The 8,911-nt window shown below is 40.2% G+C and overlaps 1 pseudogene across 1 annotated transcript; it reads left to right on the plus strand.

Moving 5' to 3' along the window:
• The first annotated feature begins 1,580 nt into the window (after window positions 1–1,580).
• On the plus strand, window positions 1,581–1,968 carry LOC311599751 (peptidyl-prolyl cis-trans isomerase NIMA-interacting 4-like; annotated as a pseudogene). Its single transcript has one exon. The product of its transcript is annotated as a peptidyl-prolyl cis-trans isomerase NIMA-interacting 4-like (transcript).
• Window positions 1,969–8,911: the final 6,943 nt, after the last annotated feature.

An 8,911-nucleotide genomic window follows, 5' to 3' on the forward strand; every position in this document is an offset into this window, starting at 1 on the left:
TTAGTGATACCTAAACCAGTTAATGCTGATCTTATGCTCTGACCTTAGCATATGTTCTAATCTGTATTGAACACTCTTTTCAAACATACTCTTTCCAAACATATTCATGTATTTCTTTTCTTTATTAACTATGCTCACTATCAATCTTCCCTTCTTTCTTCATAAAACCTTCGGTTGGGCTGGCAAAATGGCTCAGTGTTTAAAAGCACTTGGTGCTGTTTCAGCAAACTAGAGTTCAGAGTCTACCACCCATGTCAGACCTCACACTTCATCAAATTCCATCTCTATGGGACCTGACTTCCTCTTCTGGAATCAATAGAAAGCCACACAAGACACACACACACACACACACACACACACACACACACAGACATAAAGTAATAAAAACAAAATTTAAAATAAATAACCAAACTGCCTTTATTTGTTAGCATTCTAGTAGAAGAGTAGTGGAAGCCCACATGGGTGGGGGGGGGGAAGTGTGTGTATGTGGTGTAAGATGTATGTGAAGTGTGTGTGTGTGTGTGTGTGTGTGTGTGTGTGTGTGTGCACGTGCACGCACACTCAGGTGTATTTGTCATGGTATGCATGAACATGTTAGAGGAAAACTTTAATTTTGAGATAGGGTTTCTCTATTTTCAGCCCTGGCTGTCCTGGAGCTTGTTATGTGGGCCAGTCTGACTCAGAACTCACAAATATCCACCTGCCTTGTTGGATTGAAATTATGTGCCACCATACCAGAATGAGATACAAACTTTTGAGAGCTAGCTCTTTCTTTCTCCTGTGGGTGCCAAGCATTGAACTAAAATTATAAGGCTTGTTTGCCAAACACTTTTAACCACTGTGCCACCTCAGTGACCACAGAGCACCTTTTCAATTCCAATAAAGAGATTCTCTGTTCATGCCAATCAAGTAAGAGAGCAACCATCCCAAATCCAATTTAGAGGACCTGTTACTTAACAACAAATGTGGAGCGATTGAAAAGCATTGTTGGGTTTGAAGAGAAGCTCAGTAGTTGAGTGCAACTGCTTTTCCAGATGACTCGATTTGGTTCCTAACACCCATGGCAGGTGTCACATACAACCTGTCATTCCAGGTCCAGAGAATTCTGACACCCTCTTCTAGCCTCATTAGACACTGCACTCACCTCCATTCTCACTTGGAATCTAATCTGCTGCTGATAGTTTTTATTACTAATTTTACAGAGTCGAGAGGACAAGAGAGGCTGATTGAAGAAGTACACTCATTATATTCCTCAGTCACAGAACAGTCAAACAGAGAAAAGAACTTAGTAAGCAAATGAACTACAGTGAAATTGGAAACTACAGTGCCCTTGCTCATAATACAGTGTATTTAGTCTCCCTTGCTTACTTTTTCTTCATAATATGTATCATTTTTAGTACACTGTATAATTACTCCTGTTCTGTTTAGTATTTTGGGATTTTTCTTGGGTTGCTAAATCTTTGGTGTCTGGAAAGTGCCTGGCTCATAGCAAGCTCTCCAGAAATACCTGTTGATCATTCTGTATTTAGGGCACAAGTAACTATATTCATACTTGGAGAATTCAATGGCAAGCTTAAGAGATGTTGCCGAAGGGGAAAAGTGGTTCTGGAAAAGGAGGAAAAGGAGGTGCAGCCTCTGGGAGTGACAGTACTGACAAAAGCCTCCAGGCCCTAAAGGTGGTGGTTATGCCATAAAGGTCAGACACATTCTATGTGAAAAACATGACAAAAGCATGGAAGCCACAGGAAAGTTAATGTCTGAAATGAGATTCAGTGAAGTGGACTCACAAGATAGTGAAGATAAAGGCAGGCAAGGGGGTGACTTGGGTTGGATGACCAGAGAGCGGGGCAACTGCAAGCAGCAGCACTTGCCTTGCCTGTAAATGGAATGGATAAGCCTGTGTTCACAGACCCACCGGTTAAAACACAATTTGAATATCGTATTATTATGATTGAAGGAAGAAAATAAAATCACACGAAAGACTGAAAAAAATATTCACATTTCAGTACTAAAGTTATCCAAAAGATTAAGGAAACTGCATACCATCGATCATTTTCATTTAAGGTCACATGAAAATAGTGCTACTATTCATTCAGAGATTTTTATGACAACTTGAGGCTTTCTGTTTTAAACTCTTGTGGTTTAAGATTCACTCAAGGGCTATTGCTAATTTGAGGTTTTAAAGTAGCTGATTATCATATTGGACAATATATACCACTGCTTCATACAGTTGAAAGATATGCGTATACTTCCTTTTTAATTCCGTATCTATCGTTATATAGCTAGATGTTGTTTAATTTTAGAAAATGCACACATTAATGTGTGTTGCTTACACATTTAGTATATTCAATATACACATATTTAAAAAAAAAGGAAAAGACCCTTGTTTTGGCTCCTCACCCAGGAGGACTGATAATCTTTTGACATACATTTTGGTTACATTCTACATGAAAACAGAGCCATCTTTGTTAAAATACACTTCTCATCAAACATTCTTCATTTTGTAGTAACATTTAAAGGTTTTTCTTACTTCTTGAATTAAAGCTTTCTTTGTCTCTTGAAATAAAGAACAGATTATCATTATCTATAGTCAGTTTATTGTGTGATAGTGAACTTGCACCATTTACTCCCGTGTGAGTGTGACACATTCTCCACTGATCAACATCCATGCTCCTCTCACTCCCCCAGCCTCTGGAAGCACCTGTGGTGCTTTCACTAACAATGGCTCCCAAACGCCTCCGTATATTTGACTACTTGGTTGTCAGGAAGTGGCAATACTTAAGAGGGATTTAGGAGGTGTGGCCTTGCTGGTGTAGATGAGGCCTCATTGGAAGAAGTGTGTCACTGGAGGTGGACTCTGAGGTTCCAAAAGCCCAAGCCAGGCCCAGTTGTCTCTTTCTTCCTGGTGCCTGTGGATCCAGATGTAGAACTTTGAGCTACTTACTTCTCCAGTACCATGTCTGCCTGCACGCCACCATGCTTCCCACCATGATGATAATGCACTAAACCTCTAAACTTGTAAGCCAGCCCCAATTAAATGCTTTCCTTTACAAGAGACACAGAGAGATAGAGAGACAGAGAAACACAGAGCCAGAAAGACAGAAAGAGGAGAGGCTCCTTCAAAAATTGTTTCATTTTCTGGCAAGGAGAATGGTAGTTCGGTGATGGGATGGACCATACCTTGCCCAAGACTGCTTAGCTACACAGCTCTCATTCCTTGTTAATATCTAAACCTCATGTCAGGCCCCTGAAGATGTACTTGCAGAGGTAGTAGGAGGGTCACTGACCTCTGTTCTTTTTCCCAATGTTCTTTGTTCACCGTTCCTTGTCTCTTAATGGGCCTATTAAGGACTGGGAGTGAGGCCTAACATAGGGTACCAGGGCCTATGCTTTGACCCCAGAAACTCCAACCAAGCAACACATCGTATGTCTTCCTTGATGCCTATCCCTGCAACAGTGTAGAAATCCATTTTCTAAGTGAGCACAAGCCTCTTCACATTGTCCTCAGGTCCAGCTGCTTTCCTCAGTGAACTTGTAAAATTCTGCACTGCAGTCTAACAGAGTGGATCTTTTGATACGTCCTCATGTGTTCCAGGCACATTAGAAGCAGAAACATCATGACCATACATGTGTGAATTGTACCCAGCATCCTTCTTAAGCTGCACCATTTATCATAGCAAGAAGAGCACCCAAATGAGGAAATACCCTGTGATCTAGAACTTCGAGATGCTACTCAGCTCCTTACTGCCCATTAGGCATTAGGCTCCCCCCGCCCACCGGGGCCTTTGAGTTTTTACTTTGGTTGTATTGCTATTACAGATTTTCCTCACATTATTTAAAGAGCAAACCTTCTCAAGGTGTTGTTTAGGGAGCAGGTTGTTTTTGTAACATTCTAATGTTTCAAGTAGATGTTTTTCAGATTCATTTTCTATTTAGTTGAGGAGGTCAGTGATCACACAGAGTACCTTATTATTTCAGTAGGACATGAAAAACAATAACAATGTTGATCAAAAGAGCCCGAGGCAAGGCATGGTTACAATTCAGGAAAACAAAGGACAGAAAAAGCAGATGAATAGATAGAACTTATTGTAAGGGAAATTGAAAGGTCATTACCGCTGCAATGAACACAAGAGCAGGTGATTTTGAAACAATAGCTCCGTGCTTATTTTTCTGATTTATAAAAGTAATATGTATATGCACATTGGTCAAAATATGAAAAAAATATAACAGAGAAAATACAAATTGTACCACCTATAAAAACTTCTTTTTGTGTGTCCATATCACACCTAAAAGGACAACTGTGATAGGTGATTTTTTTTATTTGAAAATATTTCATCTTTCATGTTACACATGAAAAAATTGTAAGAGTCAGTGGCAGTGGATGACTATGGTGAAGCAGTATTTCTGGGCACACTAGAAGCGTGCTGACATGTGAACTCATAGCAGCTGTGGTGGTATGCACAAGGCTGTGCGTGAAAGATCAAGCTTGACATAGTCTACCATGGAGGAAGAAGGAGCTCGTGATTCCTAATTGGAGACGGACAGCCAGTTATACTAGGGCTGGAGCTTCTGGGAGACCACCATGATTCCATAGATGGCAGCCCCCCATGAATGCACATACTGGGAGCACTAAATGGACACTGGGATTGAAAGAAAATAAAAGAACACATGATATTGGGGGGGGGGAAGAGTGAAAGGGGGTGGGGAGGAACTGGAGTGAAGGAAAGAATGGGTGGTCATCATCAAAACATGTTATATGTGTGTGTGTGAGAGTCTCAAGTAATTAAAAAGTTATTTGATCATCTAAATATAAATTATATTTAATATAAATTAATGAAAGTTAAAATTTGTATATTTACAATAGTAAAATTATGTTAAAATGTTAAATTATAATTTAATACATATATGTTGATTGTTTAAATATAGTTAATGTATATAATAAAGTATATAATATATTTTAAAGATGTTATTGTATGTGAAGCTATATAGCTTTATGTCTAACAGCTTTTATTTCCAATTTTTCTTAAAAATCATGTATCTCAAAATGAACTCACTTTGCCAAATAATAGGACTGTGTTATATCATTTGATAAGTTTTGTTAATTTCCTACTCCAAAGTTACCATTTTTATATCAAATTATAAGAATATTTATTTATTTGAATCATCATTAGCATTTATATGTCTGTTTTAAATTGACTTGTATCTCCTCCAAAGATGTTTAAGTCGTATTCCAGGATTCCATGCCAGTGACATTTGTGAAAATGAAGTTACAGTCTTTGCAGCCATAATCAAATTAAGAAGAGATTTGTATCCTGGATCATAGTGGAAGAGAAATCTAGTGTGAGGCCTAGTGGTGGTGGGTGGTGGCTGCGGTTCATGCCTTTAATCTCAGCAGTGGGGAGGCAGAGGATGGCAGATCTCTGAGTCTACAGAATGAGTTCCAGGACAGAGAAACAGTCCCAGCATGAGAGACAGAGAGAGAGAGAGAGAGAAAGGAGGGAGGGGGGAGGAGGAGGAGGGAGGGAGGGAGAGAGACACAGAGAGAGAGATCAGAGAGAGAGACAGAGACAGAAAGACAGAGACAGAGAGACAGAGACAGATATATTAGGTCCTTCTTCAGGGCGTGGCTGGCATGGCCTGCCCTCTACCTAGGGCGGGGCTTCCCTCTCCCAGAGATTCACTGTATAAACCAGACCTTTTGGGTTCTCTCTCTCTCTCTCTCTCTCTCTCTCTCTCTCTCTCTCTCTCTCTCTCTCTCTCTCTCCTTCCCTTCCCCCACTCCCAGCTTCCCTTCCCCCTCCAGTGCTGTTTCTAATAAACCTGTGTTTATATATTGTAGCTTTGTTGCCATTTAGTTCATACTGTTTATTTAATTAATCAAGAGAAACAGAAAGAGGAAAGAAAGAAAAGTAAAAAGGAAGGAAGGAAGGAAAGAAGGAAGAAAGAAATGTAATGTGAGTGTCTGTATAAGGGGAAAGTTTTGGGGCTACAGAGACCCAGTGTAGACATTGGAAGGCAGGACAGGAAGACAAGAACTAGTCCCCTGGTCGAAGCCTTTCAACAGCAAGAAGAGAGTTCCAGCAGAGCATGGTAGCAACTCTGAAGGTTTCCCTCCTTCCCAGGGACACACCTACCGTCTCCATCTCCTAGGAATCTCACTAGACACCCATCACAGGGCCTTTGTGCGATTAGCACTTCCTGTTTTTATTTTTATCAGATTGTAATTCCATCCAAGTCAACTCTGGGGCACTTCACTTATCTCACGGATCCCAAGAGAAAGCAGGGAGGGGCATTTTTCTCTGCAAGTGTTTGAGATGTAACTTGAGAGGCAAGGAACAGACAGGGCTCCTGTTGGGACAACTTTGACAGGCCTTTGAGGAACCTAAACATATACTTAGGTATATACAAATTTATTCTACTCTCCTTCAGGAAGCACATATCCACACTTGGTGGTCAATCTCTCTATGCATCTCTTTTTTTCCCTGATCTGCATCCTTAAAGCATACATTAAAACTAGTTTTAATAAAATCTCCAACTCTGTCTCACACTGGCTAGTCCTGGAAATTCTTCTCTGTGTCTAAGCCTTTAATCTGAGTCCTTGGTTTGCTGAGGGTGAGAATGAAACAGTGCCTTTGTCTTCACACAATTGTTTTAAAATTATCAGTATTATTAGTATTATCAGCACGCCTGGCTAGCAATCAATTAAGACACAGGCACTTGTTATGTTTTAAAATAGCCTTAGTTAATCTGGAGCAGGGCAGACATTAATCCCTTAAACTATTCCCATAGTGGGCCAGGTATGGGATCCCTGCCTCAATCCCATGCCATCTGCTTTTAATAACTTCTATCAAGCTACATCCCATTCATAATCCCAAATACTTGCTAGTGTTCTTCATCTGGTCCGGATTCTCCATCCATGTTGGCCATGTGCTTCTCCTCCAGCTAACCTTCCTCTCTTCTCCTCCAGACCCTCTCCTTTCTCCTCATGGTGGTCCTTCTTCTTCTTCTTCTTCTTCTTCTTCTTCTTCTTCTTCTTCTTCTTCTTCTTCTTCTTCTTCTTCTTCTTCTTCCTCTTCTTCCTCTTCTTCTTCTTCCCAGGATTCCACCCTACACCCCTTGCCTCTCTCTGGAACCTTAGCCACACCTCTATCTCCTCTGCCCTGCCCAGGTGGGATGGCTTTTTATTAATCAAAAGGTGAGTCACAGACAGCAAGCAGTAATTAGCATCAAAATACATCAGACCATTCCCCAACATCACAGCATGGAGATTTCAGACTCAGTCCAATATCTACCTGAAGCACTACTTGCGGGCTTCCTTGACTGTCATTCGGCTATTCTGTTTCATTAAGCATGGCTTGCAAACAACCTTGGTTTCTTCATTCCTTTTCTCCTTCTTCTTCTTCTTCTTCTTCTTCTTCTTCTTCTTCTTCTTCTTCTTCTTCTTCTTCTTCTTCTTCTTCTTCTTCCTTTTATATCTAGAGATCCACTTAGTGTTTGAGAAGTACCACTGGCACCAAAGATAGAAAGCTCTACAGGCAGCTAAACCTATTTCTGGATCAGGTGGAACACTGTAAGACTTTTCTGTGGGGATCTCAGCATAAAGGCGAGGGAGCAGCCTGCCACATAAGGGGAGCACTATTCCCACCCCAGACAAAATGCATTCTTGATTCACAGCACACAAGGAATGACTGCATCCATGCATGCTCTCCCCCAACAGCAGACAGTCAAGGTGCAGTGGTTTCTCTGCCTGTGTCCTCAATGTCTTTGCCACAGAGATGGTCTTATTTACCTTCCCTAAGATAAACAGCCTTAGGCAAAGGGAGCTCCTTCCCTTCCCAAAGCCCTTTTACCAGTTTGATTGACACCTTAACTTAAAGCCAACCCTGCCTACCATTTAGGTCCTCACTATAGATAGGACTATGCTATAAAGGATGGGACCTCTTATACATTTCAAAGGCAATATGTGAATTGATAGTTCATGGATTCTTTTTTTGTAAGAGGTTAAAAGCACATCTGGTATGTGATCAATGTCTTTATACTTTATACTCGACAGACAATGAATTAGCATGAACTCTCCAGATTTGTACTGGAAAATTCAGTGTTGGATCACAAAGGGCCAAGGTTGGGATGGCCACCTGAACCATGGAAGCTGTCCCCTGCCCAGATGACACCTGACTGGATAGATGTGCTGCCTGATCAGGAAGGGCATTATATCCCGGATAAGTGTGGATGGAAAGATAGTGACACATCCAGGGGACCTATTCTTCATTTATTTTGTTTCTTTTAGATGCATAATGATGCATCTGATATGGCTCCATTATGGATAAAAAGAATAAAATGCTTTTTCCTAAAAAGATATTGAGAAAGGAATTTATTAGCAAAGACATCTCCTCTAGAGTTTAGCTCTATAAATGGAAAAAAAAATATTGCTTTAAGTCTGCATGACTAGCTTCATGCTTTTAGATTTTGCTTTTACTGGCATATGCTTGAGACTTGAGTCCCATCAGTAATGAAGTTAGATTCTTACTTTTAAAATTTAAGTTCACTACCACGTTCTTAAGAAAAGTTATGTTATTAAAGCACAGATCTGAGGTTAGTGACTGCTTACAGCTGTGGGTAGAAATACCCAGATCACCAGTCTAGTTTAAAATTGAACATAGGAAATCTAAATAAAAGCTATACAACCTTTCGTTTTGTTTTTTTTTTTTTAACCAACCTTTGTGTACAAGTTTGTGCATATCTGCATTGTCTACTGGTGCCCATGGTTTTATACCATTGACTTGCTACCAAATTTGTTCATAAGTAAAATGTACCAGAAAGTTGAAGCTGTTAAATTAGCCAAATTCCTTTGACCTCAAAGTGTTAACTGAATTTTAAGAAAAAACAAACAAATAAATGACAGCTTCCAACA

This window comes from Acomys minous (assembly GCF_964271855.1).
Source record: "Acomys minous genome assembly, chromosome: 6".
Taxonomy (NCBI): Eukaryota; Metazoa; Chordata; class Mammalia; order Rodentia; family Muridae; genus Acomys; species Acomys minous.